Here is a 21,594-nt window from a genome sequence, read left to right on the forward strand (position 1 = left end):
CATTTTGGCAAGCGGGTTCGAACGGCGACTTAAATCGGACATTCGGCGGAGACTCGTCTCCCGTTCCTGCAAACATGGCGTCCTCCTCCTCCAAGGCGGACTCACACATCTACATCCTCACACTCCCCCCCCCCCCCCCCCCCCCAATGCTTTTGGGTCGAACCTGAGATCGCGACCCCGGACGGGGATTAACGCGTAAACCGGTGGGAGCCGAAACAACCGAGGCTCCTCCTCCTGGTGGCGGAGCGTAGACGCCGCTTCATCCATTCCGGCGCTGTAGAGCGGGTTAAACTTGTTCGGAGCGGAAGGGACTTCAAAGGGGGAGCGAGAATTGTCATGAGGCCAAAAACATGACAATTTGAAGTCACAAGGTGGTGATGATCCGCATCCCATGATCTCTCTCTCTCTCTCTCTTTCTCGCTCTCTCTTTCTCTCTTGCATTAGCTGGTTCATTTCTTGTGTGACTCCATGTCGGAAATGCGAAGCGACGCACGGATCCTTTTTTGAAATAAGTGTGAATTTATGTTTACAGAAAAAAAACGAAGCGGCGGAAAGTCGGGAGACAGAAGAAAAAAAAAAAAAAAAAAAAAAAAAAATTGCCATGACCTTCTGACCTGGAAGCCATTCAGAGAGGAGGGGGTTAATTCTCCCATGCAATTCCATTTCCAAAATAAGTATTTATTTTATTCTTGAGGCAGTTCATGCAGCTGGTTGTTGGTTGGGGTGGGGTGGGGGTTAAAAACACCTGATACCGAAAAATCCAGAAGCGTAAAAAATTCATGATTTGAAAATGCAAAAACTGTGAATTTTTTTTTTTCCCTAGAGGTCAGACAGGCGACATGGCGTTCCCACCCTTCCGCAGAGTGAAAACATCTCCTCTTTGCCTTGATTCGAAAAAGATGAGGCACCGGACGGTCCCGAAGAGTCCGTGCTCTTCTTGTGCATTTGTGTGCTTTTTTTAAAAAAATTTTTTTAAATTTTTTTAGTTTCCCGTTCTCTTCCCGATCGCTCGAAACGCACCGGCGGGAAAAAACTATACACCGGCCAGACGGATGGTGTGACATATGAGAGAGGCCCTGTTTCTGTGAACTGCATTCCTCGTGCAGAGAGGCCTCCAGGATAGGGCTTTTGCTGCAGTATTCCTGTGCCTGCCTGTTTAATCACATTTGCCGGCCCCCCACAAGCTGCGGTCGGGCCGCGTGGACCGGACTCCGACGCTCACGTGGACGTCCACGCTCGGCGGCTTACGTCCCGACCCGACGGCGGGAACGCCTCTTTCCTTGTAAAAAAAAAAAAAAAAAAAAAACAACCCTCCCCCGGGGCCCAATCGCCACGCCCGCCAGTCAAACCGCCCCGCCCCGCCCACCCGCTCCTCCCTCGATCCGCCTCCGTGCAGGGATTTCTCGCTCCGGGACTTCTGTTGAGCTTGTTCCCGTCCGCGAAAGTAGGTCACTGTTTGCTTTGTATTATTCAGCAACTGGAATGATTGTGGGTGAGGGTTCTTGACTGGGATGTGGGTGACATGCGCAGCCAGCAGCGAGCCGGGGGTGAACGAGATGCGGAGAGGGGTGGTATGGATGTAGGGGGCGGGGGGTGGGGTGGGGGGGGTCACCGACCGAAACACGTATCGTTGATTTTAATGTAGTTTGCGCTGGAACGCAAACACCTTCATTCCAAAGTGGCCAGATGGAGAGACAGGTGAGCCATCGGCCTCCATCTCTTCCCCGATGGAGGAAAACGCGAGCGTCGGCGAATCGACGTCCGAGCTCGAATCCGTGAGCTGCAGACTGTGCAGACTCTGCGCTCTGCGTCCACGGCGGTGTTTGTTTTGACTTCACGGCGGATGAATGTGCGCCCGGTGGCTGCAGGCCTGCTGGGATCCACCTGGAATGCAAGGCTCTTATGTAACTCCCAGGACTTTGGATCATCTGTGATTGATGTAATTTTACAGTGTGTTTTTTTTGGACCAGCCGTTCACACATACATATAAACAGCCACTCACACACTCATAAACATATTTGCACAAACAGCCACTCACACACACACACACATATATGTCCACACATATGCACAAAAACAAAAAAAAAGCCACCCACATACATATGTACACACACACACATATATGTTCACACATATAGACAGAAACAAAAAAAAACACCCACATACATATGTACACACACACACACATACATATGCACATACAAAGTCACTCACATTCACATATAATATTCACACATATTTACACAAACACAAAAAAACACCCACAGAGACACATACACACAAACACATGCACAAACAGCCTCACAGACTTCATAGACACACATGTACATGCAAACACGCGAACAAACAGCCACTCACACACACACACACACACACGTATGCATACTTGCACAATCAGCCACTCACACACATCTGTGCATATAGCCACTCACACACACATGCACATGCACAAACAACCACTCACACACACAAACATATGAATACTTGCACAATCAGCCACTCACACACATCTGTGCATATAGCCACTCACACACACATGCACATGCACAGCCATTCACACACCTAACATACACACAAGCATGGTCAAACAACCCACCCCACACACACACACATACATGCACCGCCGCTCACACACTCATACAGACGCACACACACACACACACACATCAACTCACACTCATGTGCACACATGCACAAAAAGCCACTCTCTCACACTTATGCATACACAGCCACTCACACGCATATACATAGATGCACAGCCATCACACACACACACACACACACACACACGGAGGCCAACATGGTAACCGTGAGATGCGCACCCTTTGGCTGTCAGTCTTTCCTGCCCACAGGCCGCCATTTATCCTCGTACATAATAACCCCTGTGATGTAAGCCGTCACCACGTTAATGCCATTAACCAAAAGGCCAAATACCTCCGAGCTCAAAGCCTGCAGGTTCAAATTGAAATGCCGGTCAGAATAAAGATGGCATATGAGCAGGAATAAATCATCCGCCGCCATTCTGATAACCTTTTCCTTTCCTTATTAACAGATGGAGATTACAGATGTTCCTCCACTTTTTTTTTCTTCAAAAATCTGTCGGAGTTTCATCTCAGCATGATAAAACGCCCATCAAACCGGTCGTCTGGCCGTCCGGCCGCGCCAGCTTTCATCTTCGTCGCCAATCTGAAGTCATTAAACTCCAGTAAGTACGCGGAGGTTTTTCCGGAAAAAGACGTGACACGGCAAACGTCCCTTTAACTTTCCCTCCTCGAGTCTGACGGTGGTTTACGAGCCGTTTTTTTTTTTTTTTTTTTTGCGTTCGTGTTAAGAGAGGACCAATCATACTTTCACGCCCTGAAGGTGTTGAGCTGTTAGAATTTCTCGTTAAATACACGCCAATGCGTCAGGAATGTTGCGTGAACGCCAAAGCTGCATATCTACAGTTAACCACTGTAAGGTAGGCTAAAAACAAACAAAAAAAAACATTTTCCAGGTCGGATGTGGGTATCTGCCGCTGAGATGATAGCAGGTCCTCAGGCAGAACCGGCCTTTTAGATAGACATCTGGACCACAAGTGGGTCCAAATCCACAACTTGAGGTCATTGTTGTCCATCAGAGCATACGCAACCCCAGTTCTGCGTTTCAGGAGTGGAGCGCGGTCCTACTGAAGGAATCCACGTCCAACAGGAGAGTCCTATCAGAACATCTGGAGGGTGTTGTGATGTGACCGTCCTGGTGAGGCTGCAGGCTTATCTTCCGCCCGTCGTGCTTTACGTTCTCCCGACTAAACACCTGATTCATCAGACCGGGATGCCTCCCTGCGTTGTTCTGAACACCCTGGCTGCTCTCTGGTCACACAGTTCCAACCGCAACTAACCTTTCTGATACGATTAGAACCCGCCGTCTGAGCTCCAGAACCTCTGGCGTTGGAATCCGACCGCAGACACCGGTTTTCAGGTGCCACGTGGTTCGTCGCAACCGGTTCTTCTCGGGATCTTCTCAGGCCAGTATTGGCTCTTGCCTCCCAGGAGCACCTGACTGAACCCCGGAGTTCTGGAGATGTTCCAACCCGGTCGTCCAGCCAGGACAGTTCGGCTCTTGTCAAAGTCGCTCACATCATCAGGCGTATTAAAAGCCAATGACTTGTTGTCTCTTGACTAGCAGCTGCCAGATACTGACCAGAAGGTTGAGATAAAACCGTGTAAGTCATACAAGTCTCCTGCAAACATTTGTCTGACTGGCACAAGGTGAAGGTCAGCCTGAGCCAGCTGTAAATTCAACCAACCGCAGACCATTTACAGGGAAAACATTGATTATGCAACTTTCTTCAGGAGGCCAGCGTCCGCAGGGACGACGGTGTCCTTAAATCTGTTGGTCCTGCTTCTTGGCAGGTCCTCACCAGCCAGATGGACCCCGCCTGAACCCTGGGTTGATGAGGATTGACTTGGCTGCCGTTGTCATTAAGCAGCATTTGCTAAATCTGGGCCCGGGACACAATGGCGTTTTACAACCCAACAGCGCCGACACTCTGCCGGGAGCCGCTGCGGAGGTGATTTGTTCCTCCGAGACTGAGAGTTTCTTCGGCCCGTTGAGGTCAAAGTCATTCTTCAACAACATCTCAGGAGTCCGGGATTAATCCTGTCATTTCATAAACCTTAGAAGAAGACCCACGGTGTAACGGACGGCCTGTCCCGCTGTGCCCGACCGTCATAGCACTGTCGGGGGAATCGAGGAGATACATGTTAGGTGTTCTCCAACAGGTTCCACCTTCACAGCCCATCCATTGATCGTAGCTTCAACAAGCATAACTTGAAGTTAAACACAAAAAAACGCTATCTTTGGATACAGCGTGGACCAACTACAGATACCGTGAGGTTCGTCTCAGAGGATCTTAATCCTCCTGCAGCTCATTGGGTCTATTCTTCTCCAAACCATGTGATAATTACCGGCTCTGTGTGGATCTCGAACGAAAAGAACCAACGGAATTGATGCAAAAACTGCAAAAAACACCTCACGGAGGAGACGGGCATCTGCATAGGAGTCCCCATCTGGATCCTCACAGGAACGGTTCAGCTGGGGTCTGAGGTTCAGGTTCTGCTTCTGATCCGCTATTTTCGCAGGTTGTATCTCCCATCCGCTCCTCCGCCTTTTTTTTTTTGTTTTTTTTTTTTGTTTTCGTTTTCAAAATGGCAGCCGCTGTGATAGAAAATGAAAAATGATGTACGGTTGAAGAAGCAGTCCCGTCACGGCCACGGCGTCGTTCACCGCCCGCTTCGCCGTTTCCCGTTTGACTTCCCAGGAAGCGGCGCGGAAAAGGCGGCAGCTGGCTGGGTTTATTTCTGCCTCCTCCCACAGGGAACAAAAGAACCCATCCAACATGTCCTGCAGAGACGGAGAACCCCTTCCGCTTCTAATACTCTGGCAGAGCGGGACAAAGGACCAGAACTAAGACTGTTTCTTGGAAGAGACATATTTTTATGTAACTACTTAATTAATTCCTTTTTGCAGGCTCTTTCATGCTGAGGTCTGACGGCATAAATACCTTTCTTTTCTTCTTGATCACACAAAGCAGCTCCATTCAATTCTGACAATCCGGTGAGAGCCCGGTTCTGGCCTGAGCGGTGCGTTTTTTTCGTCCCGTTCGCCGAACCGCGGAACAGATCTACGCCTTCAGAGGCGTCCCGGAGGTTACATGGGAGTTCGGGAGAACCAGATCACGGATACAAGCGGCCGAGATGGGTGTGATGAACCGTGAGCGGGAGGAAGCGACTGAGTACAGTTAGGGGTCTTGCTCAACAGCATGCCTTCCAACGTCTAACATCAAACCTCCTTAACCATGCTGCTACTCAAGGATGCCTCCTGGACACCTCCCTGGTGAGATGTTTGGGGTTTGTCTCATCAGGAGGAAGACCCAGAACAAGCATAAGGGGCTATGTAAGTCTCTTTGCCGGCTAAGGAATGCCTCTGGGAGAGGGAAGTCTGGGCCTCTCCGGTTCGCCCGTCGCCCCCTTGACCCAACCCTGGATGGCTGGTGAAAAATAGATGGTTGCATGGCTCTTAGTTTTACTTTCTGAATCACAATTCTAATTCAACAACTCAGACGTTATTCAAGTACGAAATCAAACCAAACCACGAAAGATTATTTCTGATGATCATAAAGAAACGTGGAAGCATTACGCCAAATCCACTTGATGTTTATTATTTTGATCTGATTAGTTATCAGATTATTTATTTATTATTTATTTTGCTTTGATTATTTTGATATTATTTTGATTTGAAGTTTTTTGATCTGTTTTTTTATTATTTTATTTTATTTTATTTTATTTTATTTTATTTTGTTTTATTTTATTTTATTTTATTATTTCTATCATTTAAAGTTTTTTGATCCGTCTTTTTTTTACAGACCATCATTTTCACAGTAATCCCAATCAGAAATGATCAATAAAAGAAGAGAAGAAACGTATCACTGAACAGAAATAAATGATGGAAAATATACCTCAGAAACATATAGTATAGAGATGAACCCATTCATCCAGCGGGGAATCTTGGTTACCACAGTAACAGCCACCAGCTGTTTTTAAAATTCTGCATCCCTGAAGAGATGATCGGTAATCTCAGCCAACACAAGAGAAGAAGCGTCTCTGAGCGCGAAAAAACCCCCTGGGTTTCCGTTTGAGAGTCACAACCAGCTTTTTACGACGGACCTTCGAACAAGACCCAGTATGAAGGCTCATATCACTCGAATATTGGCTTCTACGGTACAATTCAGTCAGAGTAGAAATAAAAATAATTCGTGCGACCGAGCTTCTCGCCTGCGGAAGCATCTTCCGGTCTCCATCCGAAGGGGGCCAACGTTTAAGAATTGCCTTGAAATCTTTCTTTTTGAGAAAGCTACTAGTTAGCACCAGGCTAACCCCTAGTTATGTTATCACAGGCTCGTTCTGCTGAGGGGTATCCCACCATGCATGTGCACTCATGTCCCATCATCGGTGCATATTTATCACCTCACATGTTCTCGGGCTGTATCATATAGATCTGCGGTTCCGTCTCGCAAGGCGTCCGCCATTGTCATTTCTTTTATGAATAATAAAACTATTATTGTGGAATTTTGGCTGCCGGTATTTGCAGTTAGAGATCGTTTGCCTTCTCTCTCTCTTTCTCTCTTTGTCCTTCGATATCTCGCTCTCCCTCTTTTTACCCTGACGGGTCAGGACAGAAGGCCGCCCACGTTGAGCCGGGATCTGTCCAAGGTTTCTGCACCGGTAAAAGGCAGCCTGCTAGTGAGGAATAAATTATTAAAATGAATAATTAAAAATTAAAAATAAAAAAAAAGCAAATAAAACAAATTTTTCCATATATTTTTACTTTAGATGTATGGAGGGGAAATATTGACAAATACAGGAATACAGAAAATTAGAATATTGTGATAAAGTTTCCTTATCTTCTGTAATGCAATTTGAAAAACAAAAATTACGTTTTCGTGATATTCTAATATTTTGAGATAGGATTTTGGGGTTTTCTTAAGATGCAAGCCACAATATTAAAATAATATTATTGCAATATTTCAGTTGATCTAGAATGAATCCAGAATTTTTGTTTTTGTAATTGCATTACGGGAGATACAGAACTTTATCACAATATTCTAATTTTCTGAGACAGTCCTGGATATATAGTTGAGCTGTAAAATGTATGTATGAATATTGATGTTTCACCCCTTCACCCACCGAGTCTGAGATCTTTCTGTCCTGTTCTGGAGGCTCTCGCATCATGTTGAAGATCACGTTTCCAGAGCAGAAGATCCAGAAGAGCGTCCAAACCAAGTAGGCAATACATTCTAGAACCTACAGAACCAAAATTTGGATTTGTGCCTCAGAACCAGAGTAAATATGAGCGTCTCCCGGAGGCAGGTTTCCTCTCGGACTGACACCCCCCTGCGGATCGTCCTCCCACGCCGCCGCCGTGATGTTTTCTTTCCGGCCAAAACATCTGAGAACCGAACCTGAAGCGGCGGCGTAGGTGGGCGGCGAAGCGAGGGTTAAAAACCGACCCCACACGGCCGCCCCGGTAAAGGCTATTTTTTTCCTGCTGAGTAAAAAAGATGCAGTAACACATTCTAGAACGTGAAGTGGTGGTGAAGCGATTGGCTGAGAGACGACCGGTCTGCCAGTTTACATGTGAAACTAGGTCGCGATAACCAGGAGGCGTGAGAGAGCGACAGCATCGTCTCGCTCTGGATCCTTAAACTCGCTGCAGTCGGAGACCACGTTGCTTGGAAACAGATCAAATGCTCACTCCTCCGTTTCCTCCAAGGTTCCACGCTGTAGATGTGAAAAAGGAATCATCGTACCTCCTGCTCGGTGTGTGTGTGTGTGTGTGTGTGTGTGTGTGTGTGTGATCGCAGTGTTTACGGGCTGATTTCTCAAATTCAATCGAGGACAAGGCTCTGGGGCGTCATAACATTGTAATAACACATATTTGAAAAGGTTAGTTACTGACTCTGTCTGGAGGTTTCGCTCACCGAGGAGACAGAAGCTTTACCAGAACAACTAAATCTATTGGTTTAGACATTCAAGGCCAGAATAAAAGGCTTATCAAGGTTTATCTTGGTACTTTCATGTTTTCAGCTGCAGATTAGCTAAAATTCAATAAAATTCAGCTTCTTACAAATATTTTATTCATCAATTCTTTCTTTTTTGGTAATGGTTATACATATTTATTTTATTTCCCTGTTCCCAAGTTTGTCTGCACGCATTAGGCGCGTTAACAAAGTTTTAATTGTTGCTTTTTTTTATTAAATTTCTCAATTTTCCACGTGAAAGGTTCATCTCCAACAACCGCTCGTCCTCACCTGTAAACGACTGAGATCGGGTCAGTAAAGGTTAATGCTCTTGTTGTTGTTATTGACTGGCAGTCACACACACACACACACACACACACACACACACACGAACGGCTGCCACTTCTTGGTTCCCGCCGTTTGCGTCTGTGCCAGAGACCCTCGGCCTGGAGGCTGCTGGCCGGCCTCCAAGGGGTTTTCGTGACAACGGCGGGCAGCCGGACGCCGCCCCACCCCTTCTCCTGATCTCACACACGCACTGTCACACAATCCCAAACAAAAACCTCCCCTCTCTCCGGCCCGGGCTCGCGCCCAGCCGCCCGAGGGCAAGGTGGCGGTACCACCGGGGCGGCAGCTGCCGGTGCCGCAAGAACCGGAAATAACAGCCGGGCCCCGGAGAGTCCGAGAGTCGCTGCTCTTTATCTACTAAAATCCGCCTCGTCTCCTGCCAGAATAACACGATTAACACGCATACACAAACCCGATTCTAAGAAGCCTGGTGCGGATACTTGGCATGCTTGTCATTAAACCGGTCCGCGTTGCATGGAAAATTCTGCTGGTGCCGGGCCTGGAGGCCCGCCAGCGGGAGGATTACCGAGGGCGTACAAACACCCCGCTCGCATTCTACGGCCCTCAGCTGGTTGTTAGACATTATTGATGATGTTGCTGTAATCATCAAATTAAAACCTCTAGTGTGTGTGTGTGTGTGTGTGTGTGTGTGAGAGAGAGAGAGAGGGACCACCGGAGATCTGTCTTCTCAGAATGAAAACACACTTATGAATGTGGTGGAATTACCAGCTGATGCTGCAATAAGATCTTTCGATACGGAGGCACCAGTCTGCCCCTCGGAGCCAAAAAATATGTGTAAAAAATACACGTGTATTCATATATTTTCATTTTGCTGAATGATATTCTTCTTCAACCTGCATACTGCTGCTGTTGGCTTCCTTCAGATGCTCTACGGCATAGGTGTCAAACTCTGGCCCGCGGGCCAATTTTGTCCCGCATTGTAATTTTATTTGGCCCAAAAATTCATACCAAATGACAATTAGAACTGGCCCGCCGGTATAGTCTACAGTGCATGTATCGCTAATTCTACAAACCCAGAATTTTCTGCTGGTGTTTTGGCATGAAAATCACAACAGGACTCATAAAAGCCCTCTCCAGTAGTCATAGCGACCTTATGCTAATACTGGCACCTTGCTACGTAGGCAGAAGAGAGGATTTTGAATGTGTGCAATATTAAGTTATATATTGAATGGTATTAAACTATGCTTGTTCTATATGAAAAGGTTCCTTGTTATATCTGGAGCAAGATTTTTTTCAATAAATATCAACGTTGGCCCGCCACTTTGTCCCAGTTTTGAATTTTGGCCCACTGTGTATTTGAGTTTGACACCCCTGTTCTACGGCAAACCGCTGAGAAATCCGAAAGCCCCCGAACGAGACATCAACAGAGGGAGATTTTGCCACTCCTCACTCTTGCCCTCAGATCTTTAACCCCTTCAAAAGCTTTTTTTTCCGTTTTCCCCGACCCATTTTTTAGTTGTACCTTTCAAGTAAAGGGTAGGAATGAACAGGTTAATGGATGTTGGCTCTCAATAGCAATATCGCAATCAATATCTAATTCAGAAACTCCTTATTTTCCCTTTTGTTTGAATATTTATATGATCGTTAATTATTTTAAAGTTGAAATAAAATGCCAAAAATGTAAATTTTCAAATTCCAATTATCAATTTATTCAATTTACATGATACCAAGTTGGTCCGTGCATAAAAATTCACTACGACGTGTGGCCCGCCAGCCAAAATAATTGCCCAAATAGATTCTGCGTTTAATTCTAAAATGTTACGGAAGATGGGAAGCATCGAGACAGAGCCCTAGTTTTGATTCCTTGCAGAGAAGTCAGTGACATGCAGTCAGTAGAGGCAGGGGAGGCCGGGCCTCACCTGTCATCATGGAAAGAAAAAAAAATGCAAAATGAAAAAAATGAATTAAATGATCATATTTATTCAGTGATTTGTATTATAAAGTTATTTTCCATCTAACTTCACCATTTTTACTTATTTTTTTTCCAAAATTCCTAAAAAAAAAATCCACATTTACCGTTCAAATATGAAGAAGAGACGTGCGGTGACGCAGCAACCAGCTGAGCCCACTATGGATTGCGCAATGATTCTGCTAACTGTGCTGCCATGCTATGCACTGAAAACGTATTGCTGTCTCTGTGGATGTCACCATGAAAAAAAACACTTATAATATATGAACCAAATTTCCATAGTTTAGCTGACGTATCTAATGTTTTTCGTCAACCACTGTAACGTGTTTCTCGTGTTTTTCGTAGTCATGAAACGACTGCAAAGAGACATTAAGTGAGGCACGCAGTGACGCTGCCTCATGGTAGGGGGCACCGCTGATCCCAGGGATCTTTCTTACTACTCGGTTACAAAATAATAGAATTAGCAATAGCAAGCTACAGTAAACAGTTAGCAAGTCAAGTGCAACCATCCGGCTATTTTTTTGCCGATCTCATCAGGCTGAATAGCTCACAAACGGTGAGGGATGAATGTAAATCTCCTGGGCAGCTTCTCAACTTTTTGGCCCGGAAGGATCTCATTCAAACTTTTACTGAGGCGACAAAGTGACTCCGGCCGGTGGTCACCATTCCGGCTACGACAGCATCAGCGGAGCGCTCATTCTTAGCGCTGAAAAGACTCAAAACAAACGGTCGGAACAGGACTGATCAAGGACGACTGTCTTCACTGGCAGTGATTTCCATTGAGACAGAGAGACTTTTATAACTGAAGAAAGAAACGTAAGACTTCTGCAAGCAAGTTATTGATGCTTCAGATGGAGCGGCGCATGGACTTCATTCATAAGTAAAGGTAAGAGATAATAACGTTGTTTTTTTTTTTTACATGTGCTCTTTTCTACGCTACAGTTTGTATATGTAAAGAATGGTGATATGATATTTTACACAAATATGTCAACCGCTGCCAATAAAATAGTGAATAAGCTACTCTGTAGGGTTCATATGTTTGTAAATCTGACTGTGATGACGTCAGTGCCTCACCAGCCATGAACCTCACCGCACGTCACTAAGAGCAGTTTAGTCTTATGACCCGCAAACCAGCAAAGAGCCACTTGCCTTTGTTTGTATGTGACATTTTCAAGACAGTTCTGTTCTCTGGATATTTGTTTTCTGTCATGGACATCAGATTGCTCCTGTCTGTGGGGCCAACGCAAGCAATGACAATAAGACCACAAAGTCACAAACAGAGAGTCAGAATCAGAAAAACTTTATTTGTCCCCGAGAGGCGATGCTAAAACTTCTGAAAGTATCAGCTGTTTGCGTCTCCGTGATCGACTGGATGTTACACACACACACACACACACACACACATACACACGCATACATAGAGCCATGTTGACTCGGGTGTTTGGATCATTGCCACGATTGTTTGTCGTGCAGTTTGAGGTGTGTATATTTTTTTTTCGAGCAAGCTAACAATCAGCTTACCAAAAGAAATAATGCCAGTCTTTTAACGTGTAGGTGGAAAGACATCAGAGGCTGGGTCTTTCTGCAAATAACATCCCTGGCATTTGTATCCAGAACTCAGAAAAAAAATCAATGCAAAGTTCTGTTTGGGGTGAAATATTTTCAAAGCCGATGGTTTCGTAATATACACCGCTGATCAATACTTGTACTCCTACTATAACAGCTAGCCCACTACATTTGCCACGAACAGATTCCAGTCCGATCTCCAAATTCTGCAGATTTAAAAGCCTGTTTGTAGAAAATGATGGAAAATGGCTGTAGGCACGTGACTGTCTCCTCCTCTCCTCCTCTGGGAGGGCAAACTAATGTGGAGACCCTGAACATGAAACGGGCTGATTTGTCTGCGAGATGAACCTTTCACAGATGAGGACATGAAGGAGGTGAGAAGAGGCGGCTGTGCAACGAGAGGGAGGACATGTGCTTGGAAGCATGGCTGCCGATGTTGACAGCATGTGACTCCATTCAAGTCGCAGCGGGAGTGTGTGTGTGTGTGTGTGTGTCTGTGTCTGTGTGCGCATGTGTGTGTGCATACATACGTTAGCCCGTTTTACACACTATTTTTTGTCTGACATGTGACTGTGTGCGTATGCATGCACGTGTGTGTGTGTGTGTGTGTGCATGCGTGACAACGTGTGTGTGTGTGTGTGTCTGCAGGTTCTTACTGAAACCTGAGGTCTGTGACTCACTGCTGATCAGACATCAGATATACGAAATCAGTCTGTCCCTCCTGTGTCATATTCTCTTAAGACATGTATGCTATCAACACATTATAATAATGATCATAATAATATCATCATAATTATTATTATTATATTTGCTTAACAACAACAACAATACTATTATCAACATATTATTATTATTATTATTATTATTATTATTATCATTATTAGCACGAGCATTCACACTACCATTCGCATTAACAGTAGCATTAGCATTAGCATTAGTATTATTGGCTTTGTCATTGATATTACTGTTATTCAGAGATTTTGTTATGTTATGTCGTGAAAGATTTACTAAGTCAGTTGTTGTCTGACAATGCAGGAGGCAGTGGAGAGGGTAAGGGTAATAATTTATTGCAATTTTATAATAAAATAATGTTTTTGCATGGTCAAACAGACACAAAAACACACATAAATATGTCAAGTCAAGACGAGAACGGTATGTTATATTTCTAATGATTTACCCATATCAGACTCACTGCAGCTCTTGAGTCGTGTACCCTGGCAGGTTTTTACTTCTACCTTAAATTCACACAGTGCTTTCGCTCTCACTAACAGGTTCTTTAGTTGCAGAAGGAGAGGAACATGACCCGTTCTTGGATGGTACTGCGTACAACATACAACCTGAACGGACGGCGCGGAGGTGAATCTCGTCGGAAGGTCTCAACAAAAAAAGGAAAGATTTTTATCCTATTCATTTTGAATCAGGTTTATGGTAATATAATTATTCTTCATAATTCTTTTTTTGATGTCTATTATCACTTCATTGGTAAAACCTTGGATTAGTCACATTTATGTCTATTTCATCTCACAAGAAACCGCTAGCACAAGTTGCATAATGCCCATTTCACACACACACATATACACACACACAATCACGCCATTGAAGTGAACAGATTCACTCGAGTCCGTGATCATTAATGCAATGGAAAATGACATTTGTTTGAAGTAAGGAATAATCTATTATCAGATGTGGAAGCAAAGGGTGGGTGTACGGGGGGGAGGCTGGAGGTTGTCACTCAATGTCAACGCTCTGATTAAATCCTCAGTTTGCACGTCAGACTGTTAAGATACACCCCCTGCGTGCACACACACCCACAACCCCCGACCCTCTAATGCCCCCTTAAATGAACTGGCATCAAACACAGGATGTGTGTCAGCTGCTAGTATATGTGTGTGTGTGGGCACCTGAGTGCATGTCAGGGAGCTGAGAGTTAATGCAGTGTGTGGGATGTGGAGATGATGGATCCCACATCTCCACAGCTCTCACCTGCTGGAGAGTGAAGATGAGGAGCAGGTAGGAGGAGGAAGAGCAGAGTCTCTATCCCTGCAGGGACGGGGCTTCAGATTGACTCCTACTGGGAACCTGACAGACCCTGGATTCAGCAAACCCTCGAAGCGAGGGAAGGGGGGGCGTTTAGATGGGGTCCAAAATAGATTCATCATTCTAATTGTTGGTCAAATTCTTTCACTCATTTCACTCAATTATGTCAATCATTTTTCACCGATAGTATACATCGAATCCATTTTATTTTGGCAAATCAACTGGATTTATTTTCAAAAAATGACTGGAAATTCACCCAAGACTTGGAAGAAGCTCACCAGTAACAGCCAAGAACATTGCGGTAAAAGAGAAGTCGGTACTATGGAAGAAGTCCATTGCACGGTGTGCTGGGCTAGGCTGTGTGACCGTGCAAAATATGTACTTGAGATTCTCCACGTCCGATCAGCTTGTTTTTCTGCTCCTGAGGGGGTGGCAGATGATCATCCACCTGCTCCCGGGATCTTTGGAGCCCCCCCCCCATGGATGGACTCGGGTCGCTGCCGCAATAAACACAGGATAACCACCTGAGTCCTTGTAATCGCCGGGGGGCGAAGGGGGTTACGTAACGGGGCGGTTTCGTCGCAGATTCTATATCGGCGGCAGCGGGCTTACAGCCCGTCGGATTATTTCCACATATTTCACCAGGCTTATCCCCCCACCCCCCCCCACCCCGCTCCATCTTTTCTGAGAAAGAGGAAAAAAGTTTGACATAAGCGCCGGCTCGAGGCTTTTCCTTTCGCTATCGAAGCCCAGGAGAGCAGGAGTTCCCCGTCTGTGGTTTATTTAAAGTTTCTGCTGTTTTGAAATATGTCAGCTATGATAATAGCTGTTGCACCTGTTTTATTTCCTCCCGCCACATCTTCCTGCTTCCACCAACAACCCTCAGAGTTCCATTGAAGGGAAAGCTCCTAAAACAAACACACGAGACTCTTCACAATAGATGTCTGAGCTCGGCCGGGCAGAGCCCTTCCTCTTCCTGACAAATACCTGCACGCAAAAACACGGCCAGCTGAAGGCCGGAGCGCCTCGGGACTCCCTTGGTGGTGTTTTGACTCTTCAGATGACCGTCAGGTCTTCGTATTCAAGGCATGACGCTGATAGAAAACGCCTCGGATTTTAATCTACCGTACCGACGAAATAGCGATTAGGTCGGGTGATTGACAGCCGATCGTCCGGATTAAAACCCTGCTTTTCGATCCGTCTTTTGGATTTGCGAAAAACTCCAAATCAAGGTTATAGACATAAACAGGTTTAGAAAATTCGTGACTCAGTTTCTGATCATAGACTCTCTTAAGATTGATGTTTAATGTATAAATCGGCCGCTGAGATTTCTTCATCTTTTTGGGAAAAGGAGCTCAAGATAATCCAATTTGAACAGCAGAATATTAGTTTGTCTACTGTAAGTATATCCAGCATGGAATGGGAGGTCCTATTTTTAGTGTTTCATTGTTGGACTATTTTGTTCGGTGGTAAAATAAGTGTTTCTCTAAAGAAACAGCAGATCCTGACTGACAGCCGGAGCCCCGCCGACGTGTGTCCTGTGGTATAACACAGTAATAAAGCTGTATTTGGTAAGCTACCGGAAGGAGGTGGAATTTCTTTTATTCTGTAGTAAGTAGACATGTGTACAAAGAAGATTTGGGTAAAGTGTACTAATGCACGACTTATTCACTATTCTTAATAATACTCGTTATTGTTGATATTTATTTATTTGGAGATTATATTTATGGATTGCTGGACGACAGAGATGGACAAAACCTGAGATTCCTTTATCCGCCCTTTTAACTGCTCTTCTAATATTTCCCTCTCCCGTTTCCTTATACCACTGATTTTATTGTTTCCTTTAACTATATATTTCTTTTTTTATCTCCCTGCCATTCTTTTAATTGTTTTGAAATGCCATGTAGTCATATCATTGTGGTTCTTTTCTCCAGATTTCTTCAGTTATTTACCTCAACATTTCTCCTTCACCTGTATTTACATTTCGGACACAATTTACAACATTACATTTTTATATTTTCGCAGCGCACCGCGTTTTTTTAATCTCAGGATATTTTTCCGCTTCGATCGGACGTTTGAATCTTCTATCAGAGATGCGTCCTCACCTCCAAGCGGTTTTTGTCAACATCCAGCGGAGCTGCTTGAACTCCTTCAGATGTCGCTTGTTCAGGAATTCATGCAGATAATAGGAATTTCTCAGGACGGCAGAGAGCAGGAAGAAAGGCTGCTCTGTGTGGAAGTGTAATCCCGTCCCTCTCCACACACATATCTTTGTAGTCAACTGCCACAGTTTAAAATCACATTGTGGAGGAAGCCGATATTACATGAACCTGCCTTTTTATGTGGCCTGAACCAACGGGGCCGTGGTGATCGGCGGCCACGCTGCCGAGTTCAGCTGACCGCATGCACACAAGACTGGGTTTATTCACTTCCTGCATCACAAGCCCTCCTCCCAGCCCCTGTCTGTGCACTTGATGCGTCGAGCGCAACACGGCAAAGACTCGGCCCTGCCTCGCGCCTGACAGCCGTGTGACCGATCCGATGGAAAATCCTGGCCTGACCTTTGACCTCTAGAGATGTCCTGTCTTTGAGAAATATTTCCGTTGGGCTTGTTTTGTCCGTATGAAGACAGAACAATATCAGTATCTGAAGGAGAGGGTTTTATCTTCAGATGTATACAGACACATGCACACACGCACGCATACATTATGAAGGTCACTTGTCAATATGGAAAATCATAAACGACAATTAGTTTCCCCTAAATGAAGCCCTTTTTTGACATTACAAACTCTGTCATCATGTCATTTACATTCTGACTGATTCGGTTGCCATGGCAACTGATCGGCACAGATTCTGACAGACTTCAGTCATCGTCGGTTCACAATGTACTTGGAGTCCAACACTGAGGCAGATGAATTGAACATGACATCAATTAACCTGGTCCTGTGTGTGTGTGTGTGTGTGTGTGTTCTCGGGCGTGTTTGCCAGAAAACAAGGTGTGGCGCAATTTTTGAAACAAAGTCATCTTGAACCAGGTGAGAACAGGTTTAAAGTCCATGACATGGGAGGAGGAATGCGTGAGGAACAAACACAAACACACACACACACCCATTCAGCTAAAGGAATCATCTTATGAGGAAAACTAAAGATAATTCCAATTCCTTTTTTTAAAAGGAATTGGATTGGACGGATGGATGGACGGATGGATGGATGGATGGATGGATGGTTTTGTTGTGTAAAGGTGGGATTCCCTGTGAAAGAGGATGAGGACGACAGAGGAGCGGCCAGAAGTTCTGACCAAACAGATTTTTTGCAATTTTTATACTTACACCAAAAGGGGGAAGAGCTGTTAGGGGGGTCCACTCACGCGGTTCCTCCAGGGCCATGTCCGGTCAGGTTCAGCTGTAGGACGAAGGCAGGAGGAACCAAACACGGGGAGACATTAAGCGACATTTCTTTTTTTCTCTTTGAATGACTCAGAGGAGGATCAATGGACGGGCAGCTAACGCTGCTAACAAAATCAGGTGGTCCTAACAGGATCAGACGAGAGGTAACTCAGGACGAACGTCAGAACGCCGAGGCTCGTGTCAGTGGAGGGAAACCGAGGAGGTAAAAGATGTCATTGACGTAGGAAGTCGACGGATCAGAAAGAAACAGGCGTGAAAACGCATGTAAATGCATCAGTTCAGTGTGAAATTTACATGAATGAGAAGATGCTTCCAGAAAATAATATTTGTCCTCGTCTTCGTCAGCACAATCTGCTCCATTCATCCAAACTCAGTCATCCTCAATGTTTCTACATATGAGCAGGTTTTCCTCTCCATGGCGGCGAACATGTGTTGCCAATGGTGGCGCCTAACAAACCATGAAAAACAAACCCCGGAGTCGAACAAAACCGCCCTATGACTCAGCCACTACTACAGCGGAGAGCGTGAGTTTCCATGTGCCGCGACCAGCGTGGATCAAGTTGCAGGCTGACAGCAGCCATTGGCTGAAAGTAGGTCAAGTTTATATTTCCGTCACGCTTGTACTGGGCTGGGAGTGGTCTGTAGATTTACAGTTACAAACATCAGCCCGGAGTTTCCTCAAAGTGGGACAAAGGCCAGAAATCACTTTGCCTCTGTGTGCATGAATAAACAGATCGCAGAGGTCCAACGGTTCTGAGCTCATAGTCACGAAAGCTGCGAGTCAGAACGAGTTCACAATGGGTGAACGGGGTCTGCCTCGGAATAAACCCAGAAGGACTTTACGTCCTAACTCCTCTATCTGATGCCTCCTGCCGCACCCTGAGTCTGAACATCAGCTCCGTTTGGAGCTTCCTCACACTTTCTTTCTTTGTTTTGGTTTGATCCATCCTGGTCTCGCGTCTCATCCCCACGATCAGTTCTGGTCACTGGTAAAAGTTTTTATTTCGGCCTTTTGTTGACTTCATCCATCGATATCTTTGGATAAAGACCAAAATTGGCACGAGCGAGAGAGTAAATTGTTGGGAATCTGGAACTGACAGCCAGCCCGCCCGGGTCGAAACCCTCCCCTCGCCTTCGGATCGGCTCCGGCCCCACCGAGACCCCGGATGCAGGATGAGCGGTACGGACAAAGAATGAAGGAGGATGATTCTCTCGTCTGGTTTGCTCAAACATGCAGGAGAAAATCCTTTGACGCCCTGGAGGTCCGTACCCCCGATCGGAACCCCGCTCCGAATACACCAAGTTCCTGAAGCATGTCATCGTTGTCTTGCAGGTCGAAAAGTCCCTTTTTTTTTTTTTTAAATATCATCTTTATCACACTAAACCGACAAGAACAACAAAGCACAATTCCTATTAATGTCAGAAAAACCAGTGTGGAAGTAGACCTTGGGAAACGGTTTAGTGATAAATCCAGAAAAAAAAAAGTTCTGACGCAGGAAAGAAAGGTCTTCATGGATCCAGCTCTTAAAGGGAACCTCGCTTTCCAGGACTAATTGGCATAAACATGCTTTAAAAAAACCATAAAGAATTATCATTTCTTTAAATATTGCAATTTACAACACGTGTCAACCTAGCAGCGCAGTCATTTTTTTTCAGTCATGCAATCCATGCTGGGTTGATGATGTAAAGTGGATGCATTGCATTTACATTGACATTCTGTTAGTGTTAACTTTCGTTCAGTTCGTTACGGTTTATATGGTAATAATGCCACGTTTGGCTGTTTTTGGGTGCAATTTCCTGTCCAAGGGAAACAAAGGGACTGATGCTAGTCTACACAGCTTTCCAAGGGACAAGAAGAGAAGACAAGAGTGGGAAATTGCTTGCGGATGCAAAGAACTCCTGAAGGACCCACGGCTGTGTCCTTGCCGCTTCTCCCCAGATGCATTTGATGCATTTAGCTGAGCTACGCTGCTGAAAGAGCTCAAGGGTGCTGCTCGTTCTAAATTGACGCTAAAACCTGCCTACAGTTATCTCTCTCAAGCGGACAAAAGGTCCTCAGGAAAGCGGTGGAGCCCGCTAGAAGATACACCGCAGGCAGGACACGCTGGGTGTTCTCCTGCAAGGATGTCAACAACCCGCAGCTGCAGAAGCAGCATCTGATGACGAAAGATCGGCACGGAAGAAGCTGACAAGTCACCGGATCGGGCACAGCGGTCTGGAAGTCTACAGTGGACGGCAAAAATGAAGCTCCTTACGACAGATGCTCTCTCTCCCCGTTGGCATAGCAACGTAGTCGCGCCGTGCACACCGGCGACTTTGTCCGACTCTTGTCTCTTGTCTCTCCGCGTCTTTGTTTGTCTTCATTTTGAAGCTCATCTGGACTTCTGTCTTCAGCTTTATGCCCCTGGCTCACAACTGTCTGGGGTTCAAACGGGAAGGGTTGCACAGATGACATATTTTTGTACCGTAAGGTAAAATGAACGGGACCGAGCCCGGCGCACCCTCATGACGTCACAACGACAACAACAAACAATGCTGGCCTATGAGTGAAATGTTTTTTTTCAATTTCATCCAAACTAGGATATATTGAGAGATTTTATCATTGTTTTTTTTGTAGCCGGTACAAATATTGATCAAATAGGAACATAACATCTTGGATCCCTTTAAAGACAGGAGGTGAAAGCAGTTAGACACTCAGGGTCTCAGAAAAAGTTTTTCTTTTTTAACCTTTTTCAAACTTTGTTTACTTAAAAACATTGCATCGGACAGTATTCTTTTGGCTTCCTCAATCAGGGGTCACCACGACGGATCATCTGTCTTCGTCTTGTCCCGTCCGCCTCATCTTCCACTGACTGCATGTCTAACTCCATGTCCTCCTTCACCACCTCTATAAATCCCCTCTTTGGTCTTCTCCTTTTCCTCCTGTCTGGCAGCTCTATTCATCTGAAAAAATTCCTCCTCTTTCACTTCATCTCCAGGACAATCAGGCCAAAACTTTTGTCCCGTTTCTTCCAAAAACTGTTTCTCTTCCATTTTGTGAACAAAGCACGACGTTCAATTATCTTCGGGACGGACATCGACCCGGCGTCTGTCACAACGCTGGTTTTTAAATCTTTATGACTCAGCAGACCGTGGGCCCGCAGCTGCAGCAAGAGCGATGGATGAGAGTTGGAACGAAGAATGAATTAACTCGCTCATTTTCATGGTGCACTTTACAATTATGACATCACATCTGTGCCCTCCGGAGATTAATGCCTGCAAACACCACAAATTCTCAGCTTATCGTAGTTTCATCGTCACACAGTTTGAATATAAAGAAATCACTGACAGAAACATGTTGACTATCTTCATATGCAGTGACAGAAGTTACCATCATTACTTCAATGTACATTTTTAATCTTCTTTTCCTCTGACTATTGTGACTGTTTTGTCTTTGAATAATTACAACTAGACATACAATGCATCTTTTTTTAAGGGTACAAGTTTATTTTTAATGAAGTACAACAAATAATAAAAGTCAATAATTGTAATCTTGATTTTTTTATTAACGTGGTCCCAATACCAATTCCACAAATAGAATGAACAAAATAAAATAAAAACTTGGCTCTGTTTCCTTGTCTCTGTTAGTCTCTTCTTTGAGGTAATTAATGCTGCTGTGATAATTCCTCCAGAAATTGGATGAACATATTGTAGCGAGTCACAAATGTTGGGGTTTATGTCATTGCTTGTTTTCTGAGTAATTTTGG

Source organism: Fistularia commersonii, chromosome 28 (genome assembly GCF_037954325.1).
Source record: "Fistularia commersonii isolate RoL2024-O1a breed Wild chromosome 28, RoL_Fcom_v1.0, whole genome shotgun sequence".
NCBI lineage: Eukaryota > Metazoa > Chordata > Actinopteri > Syngnathiformes > Fistulariidae > Fistularia > Fistularia commersonii.